Raw genomic sequence first — 8,235 nt, 5'->3', positions numbered from 1 at the left:
GGTCATCCTATTAGCTTTCCAGTAAGTGACGTTACTGGCGTTAGTTATCATGTTAGCTTGCTAGTGAGTGACGCTATTAGCTCCGTCGAGATACAGGGCCTTACTTAGCTTTCATCTATTTAGATCTTTCTGATACCGTAACACTTTCATTCATCCAACCTGAATTTCTCCATATGCAAGGGGCCTGGACTTCCAGCAAGCATGCGTGAGCGTGATAAATAGGAGCGAATGGAGACATGTGGAGTGTAAGCAAGGTAACATTTATGAAGGGATTCAGGGAAACCGGCAGGCTGGACTTGAGTCCTGGAGATGGGAAGTACAGTGTCTACACTCTGAAGGAGGGGTGTTAATGTTGCAGTTTTATAACTGTAGTGTAAAGCACCCTTCTGGCAAGACAGTGATGGAGTGAATGATGGTGAAAGTTTTTCTTTTTTGGGCCACCCTGCCTTGGTGGCCGATGTATTAATAAAAATAATATATATATATATATATATATATATACATATATATATATATATATATATATATATATATATATATATATATATATATATATATATATATATATATATATATATATATATATATATATATATATATATACAAATATATATATATAGTTAATATATACATAATTTTCCTACTGTCATGTACAATGAAGCCTGGTAGTGTCACTACTGCGTGTGTGAGCTTCTCTCTATATAACCTGTTCTTTATCTCCAGCCTCACGTCTTTTTTCTGCTCACTGGTTTTAAGAAATTATCGGTGTCTATAATCTTCATTAAGGAGGTTTTCATCTCCAAACATACTAAATAGATTTTAATTCTTTATAGGAAATAATTTATATTAAATGACAACATCGGTGGTGAAAATGAGCACATCGTAGGCTGTCTCTAGGAACATTGTCACTTGTCAATATTTTATTCCTCGAAACACTGCTCTTGTTTCTCTGTGAAAATTCTCATAATGTAATTTGTTTTAATTTCGTTATTTATTTTTTCAGTTTTTATGAATTCCTAAAAAAATATAAAGAACTCGCTGGGTTTCTGTTAAGAATCAGTATAGAACCAGGGTCAAGATGTGACCCGGGAGAGTTACTTTTACTGCCAGGAGAGCAGGACAAGTACAGAGATGTCTCTGCTTGATCTGTCATCATTATCACCACCACCACCACTACCACAACTACCACCACCACTACCACCACTACCACAACCACTACCACCATCACTACCACCACCATTACCAACACCACTACCACCACTTCCACCACCAATACCACCACCACCACCACTACCACAACCACTACCAACACCACTACCAAAATTAACAACACCATTATCACCACCACTACCACCACCACCACCACCACCACCACCACCACCACCATCACCACCACTACCACCACGACAACCACCACTACCACCACCACCACTACCACCACCACCACTATCACCACTACCACCACCAACACGACCACCATCACCAACACCACTAGTTGACGACATGTTAAGTTTAAAGACTATCGATTTGACGAGGCATTATGATCAACCATCTCCTTCACCACAACAAATCAAAAACAGTTAATTAAGAGTTATTGTGAAGCATGAGTGTAAACACACTGTAACGTACACACACGTCATGGTGTACATCAAGTATCACCACACACTGTAACGCACACACACGTCATGGTGTACATCAAGTATCACCACACACTGTAACGCACACACACGTCATGGTGTACATCAAGTATCACCACACACTGTAACGTACACACACGTCATGGTGTACATCAAGTATCACCACACACTGTAACGTACACACACGTCATGGTGCACATCAAGTATCACCACACACTGTAACGTACACACACGTCATGGTGTACATCAAGTATCACCACACACTGTAACGTACACACACGTCATGGTGTACATCAAGTATCACCACACACTGTAACGTACACACACGTCATGGTGTACATCAAGTATCACCACACACTGTAACGCACACACACGTCATGGTGTACATCAAGTATCACAACACACTGTAACGTACACACACGTCATGGTGTACATCAAGTATCACCACACACTGTAACGTACACACACGTCATGGTGTACATCAAGTATCACCACACACTGTAACGTACACACACGTCATGGTGTACAACAAGTATCACCACACACTGTAACGTACACACACGTCATGGTGCACATCAAGTATCACCACACACTGTAACGTACACACACGTCATGGTGTACATCAAGTATCACCACACACTGTAACGTACACACACGTCATGGTGTACATCAAGTATCACCACACACTGTAACGTACACACACGTCATGGTGTACATCAAGTATCACCACACACTGTAACGTACACACACGTCATGGTGCACATCAAGTATCACCACACACTGTAACGTACACACACGTCATGGTGCACATCAAGTATCACCACACACTGTAACGTACACACACGTCATGGTGCACATCAAGTATCACCACACACTGTAACGTACACACACGTCATGGTGCACATCAAGTATCACCACACACTGTAACGTACACACACGTCATGGTGTACATCAAGTATCACCACACACTGTAACGTACACACACGTCATGGTGTACATCAAGTATCACCACACACTGTAACGTACACACACGTCATGGTGCACATCAAGTATCACCACACACTGTAACGTACACACACGTCATGGTGTACATCAAGTATCACCACACACTGTAACGTACACACACGTCATGGTGCACATCAAGTATCACCACACACTGTAACGTACACACACGTCATGGTGTACATCAAGTATCACCACACACTGTAACGTACACACACGTCATGGTGCACATCAAGTATCACCACACACTGTAACGTACACACACGTCATGGTGCACATCAAGTATCACCACACACTGTAACGTACACACACGTCATGGTGCACATCAAGTATCACCACACACTGTAACGTACACACACGTCATGGTGTACATCAAGTATCACCACACACTGTAACGTACACACACGTCATGGTGTACATCAAGTATCACCACACACTGTAACGTACACACACGTCATGGTGTACATCAAGTATCACCACACACTGTAACGTACACACACGTCATGGTGTACATCAAGTATCACCACACACTGTAAAGTACACACACGTCATGGTGTACATCAAGTATCACCACACACTGTAACGTACACACACGTCATGGTGTACATCAAGTATCACCACACACTGTAACGTACACACACGTCATGGTGTACATCAAGTATCACCACACACTGTAACGTACACACACGTCATGGTGTACATCAAGTATCACCATACACTGTAACGTACACACACGTCATGGTGTACATCAAGTATCACCACACACTGTAACGTACACACACGTCATGGTGTACATCAACTATCACCACACACTGTAACGTACACACACGTCATGGTGTACATCAAGTATCACCACACACTGTAACGCACACACACGTCATGGTGCACATCAAGTATCACCACACACTGTAACGCACACACACGTCATGGTGCACATCAAGTATCACCACACACTGTAACGCACACACACGTCATGGTGTACATCAAGTACCACCACACACTGTAACGTACACACACGTCATGGTGCACATCAAGTATCACTACACACTGTAACGCACACACACGTCATGGTGTACATCAAGTATCACCACACACTGTAACGTACACACACTCGTCATGGTGTACACCAACTATCACCACACACTGTAACGTACACACACACGTCATTGTGTACATCAACTATCACCACACACTATAACGCACACACATACGTCATGGTGTACACCATCACCACACACTGTAACGCACACACATACGTCATGGTGTACACCAACTATCACGACACACTGTAACGTACACACACATCATGGTGTACACCAACTATCACCACGCACACTGTAACGTACACACACATCATTGTGTACACCAACTATCACCACACACACTGTAACGCACACACACATCATGGTGTACACCAACTATCACCACCCACATTGTAACGTACACACACATCATGATGTACACCAACTATCACCACACACACTGTAACGCACACACACATCATGGTGTACACCAACTATCACCACACACACTGTAACGCACACACACATCATGGTGTACACAAACTATCACCACACACACTGTAACGCACACACACATCATGGTGTACACAAACTATCACCACACACACTGTAACGCACACACACATTTCATGGTGTACACCAACTATCACTACACACACTAACGTACACACATACGTCATGGTGTACACCAACTATCACCACACACACTGTAACGCACACACACATTTCATGGTGTACACCAACTATCACCACGCACACTGTAACGTACACACACATCATGGTGTACACCAACTATCACCACACACACTGTAACGTACACACATATCATGGTGTACACCAACTATCACCACACACACTGTAACATACACACACATCATGGTGTACACCAACTATCACCACACACACTGTAACGTACACACACATCATGATGTACACCAACTATCACCACACACACTGTGACGTACACACATTTCATGGTGTACACCAACTATCACTACACACACTGTAACGTACACACATACGTCATGGTGTACACCAACTATCACCACACACTGTAACGTACACATACACGTCATGGTGTACACCAACTATCAACACACACTGTAACGTACACACACGTCATGGTGTACACCAACTATCACCACACACTGTAACGAACACACACAGGTCATGGTGTACACCAACTATCACCACACACTGTAACGTACACACACACGTCATGGTGTACACCAACTATCACCACACACTGTAACGTACACATACACGTCATGGTGTACACCAACTATCAACACACACTGAAACGTACACACACGTCATGGTGTACACCAACTATCACCATACACTGCAACGTACACACACACGTCATGGTGTACACCAACTATCACCACACACTGTAACGAACACACACACGTCATGGTGTACACCAACTATCACCACACACTGTAACGTACACACACACCTCATGGTGTACACCAACTATCACCACACACTGTAACGTACACACACATCATGGTGTACACAAACTATTACCACACTCACTCTAACGTACACACTCATCATGGTGTACACCAAATATCACCACACACACTGTAACGTACACACACATCATTGTGTACACCAACTATCACCACACACACTGTAACATACACACACATCATGCTGTACACCAACTATCACCACACGCACTGTAACGTACACACACATTATTGTGTACACCAACTATCACCACACACACTGTAACATACACACACATCATGGTGTATACCAACTATCACCACACACACTGTAACGTACGCACACGTCATGGTGTACACTATCACCACACACACTGTAACGTACACACGTACGTCATGGTGTACACCAACTATCACCACACACTGTAACGTACACATACACGTCTTGGTGTACACCAACTATCAACACACACTGTAACGTACACACACACGTCATGGTGCACACCAACTATCACCACACACTGTAAAGTACACACACACGTCATAGTGTACACCAACTATCACCACATACTGTAACGTACACACACATCATGGTGTACACTAGCTATCACCACACACTGTAACGTACACACATCATGGTGTACACCAACTATCACCACACACTGTAACGTACACACACACTTCATGGTGTACACCAATTATCACCACACACTGTAACGTACACACATATCATGGTGTACACTAGCTATCACCACACACTGTAACGTGCACATACACGTCATGGTGTGCACCTACTATCAACACGCACTGTAAACTACACATACACGTCATGGTGTACACCAACTATCACCACACACTGTAACGTACACATACACGTCATGGTGTACACCAACTATCACCACACACTGTAACGTACTCATACACGTCATGGTGTACACCAACTGTCACCACACACTGTAACGTGCACACACATCATGGTGTACACTAGCTATCACCACACACTGTAACTTGCACACACATCATGGTGTACACTAGCTATCACCACATACTGTAACGCGCACACACATCATGGTGTACACTAGCTATCACCACACACTGTAACGTGCACACACATCACTGTCCACTACCTATCACCAGACACTGTAACGTGCACACTCATCATGGTGTACACTAGCTATCACCACACACTGTAACGTACACATACACGTCATGGTGTACACCAACTATCACCACAAACTGTAACGTACTCATACACGTCATGGTGTACACCAACTGTCACCACACACTGTAACGTGCACACATATCATGGTGTACACTAGCTATCACCACACACTGTAACGTGCACACACATCATGGTGTACACTAGCTATCACCACATACTGTAACGCGCACACACATCATGGTGTACACTAGCTATCACCACACACTGTAACGTGCACACACATCACTGTGTCCACTAGCTATCTCCACACACTGTAACGTACACACACATCATGGTGTACACCAACTATCACCACACATGCATAAATTGTCATTTTTGTGGAAATTGGTGTCACGCCCCTTGTGCAGATATCCAAGAACTAGCTACAAGCAGTATTAAAACAGGGAAGTGTTTTTGGGTATGCCCAAATGAGGTAAATCTGTGGACTAAAATCACAAGGGTATTAAAAGAGGTCAACACCAAAGCTGCTTTCATAGAAAACCTGGAAGCTTTCTACAACAGATGGGAACATAAAAAGTCTGGGCTGAATGGTACTGCCCTTGATACTGGCCATGTAGTCAGAAACTGTAAGGCTGGAGATGATGTCCTGGTAGTCAGTAAATGTGGGGCTGATAGTGCTGTCCTGGGAGACAGTAATGGTGAAGCTGGAGGTGCTGTCCTGGGAGACAGTAATGGTGAAGCTGGAGGTGCTGTCCTGGGAGACAGTAATGGTGAAGCTGGAGGTGCTGTCCTGGGAGACAGTAATGGTGAAGCTGGAGATGCTGTCCTGGGAGACAGTAATGGTGAAGCTGGAGATTTTGTCCAGGTAGTCGGGAATTATACGCAGGAAGGAATACATATAAATGACCTCATAGGGGACAGGAGCCATAGTAGGGAAACAAGTGTAGTCAAAGATAAGATAAAACCAATATTGCAAACTAGAAATACCGCAGGAAATAGCAAACAAGAGGACTCCACTAGCAATAGTGAGGATATATTACCAAAAACAACTGGTGGGAGCTCCATTGTTGGTGCTAGGGAGGATAGAAGTAAGACAGGGAAACATGCACCAACAGGGAATACAGTCACAGAAACCCAAGGCAAACGGAAACCAAGCCTGTGCACATACTATGCACTTGGTATCTGCAGGCATGGGAAATCTGGAAAAACAGACGGGTCGTGCAACTATGACCACCCTAGAAAATGCCATGCCCATATGACAACAGGAAAATGCAAACTCCCTTCCTGTAAGCTTTTTCACCCTGAACTGTGTACCTCTTCAGTACAGGAAAGACTGTGCTATTACTTAAATTGCCAGGCATACCATCTAAAGGGGACAAAAAGATACAAAACATCCAGGCCATGGGAAAACCTGGGTAGCCACAGCCACTCAAGAGGGAGAGGTTTTTTAGTGCCAGGAAGGAAAAAAAAACTGGCAGGAAATGGCAGAAATCGTACACCAAATCCAGTCATTCCTGGAGTGGAACCACAGTCGATGGCCTCCACTCCAAACCAACAGATACAGATACTAATGCCGGAAAAAAAATCCCCCCCCAGTACCAACAATACCACCAGTCCGATAACATTCTTCTTGGCAAATATACAGGGTCTAAAGCCAGCAACAAACAACAAAATACCTTTCATCCGTGGACTGCTTGCAGAGGCAAAGGCAATGTTCGCGGCTTTCACTGAGACCCACATAAAGGATCACTTGGACAACGAAATATGGATCCCAGGTTACAACCTATACAGATGTGACAGAGTGAACAGGCAAAAGGGGGGGGGGGGTTGGCCTGTACATTGCAGAGTCACTCGTTTGCACAGAACTGCTAAATGCCTCAAATGATGTAGTGGAAGTTTTAGCAGTAAAGGTCGAGAACCAAAACCTAGTCATTGTGGTAGTCTACAAGCCTCCGGAT

The sequence above is a fragment of the Cherax quadricarinatus genome, chromosome 1 (assembly GCF_038502225.1).
Source record: "Cherax quadricarinatus isolate ZL_2023a chromosome 1, ASM3850222v1, whole genome shotgun sequence".
Classification (NCBI taxonomy): Eukaryota; Metazoa; Arthropoda; class Malacostraca; order Decapoda; family Parastacidae; genus Cherax; species Cherax quadricarinatus.
Note: the sequence above shows the minus strand (reverse complement) of the source record.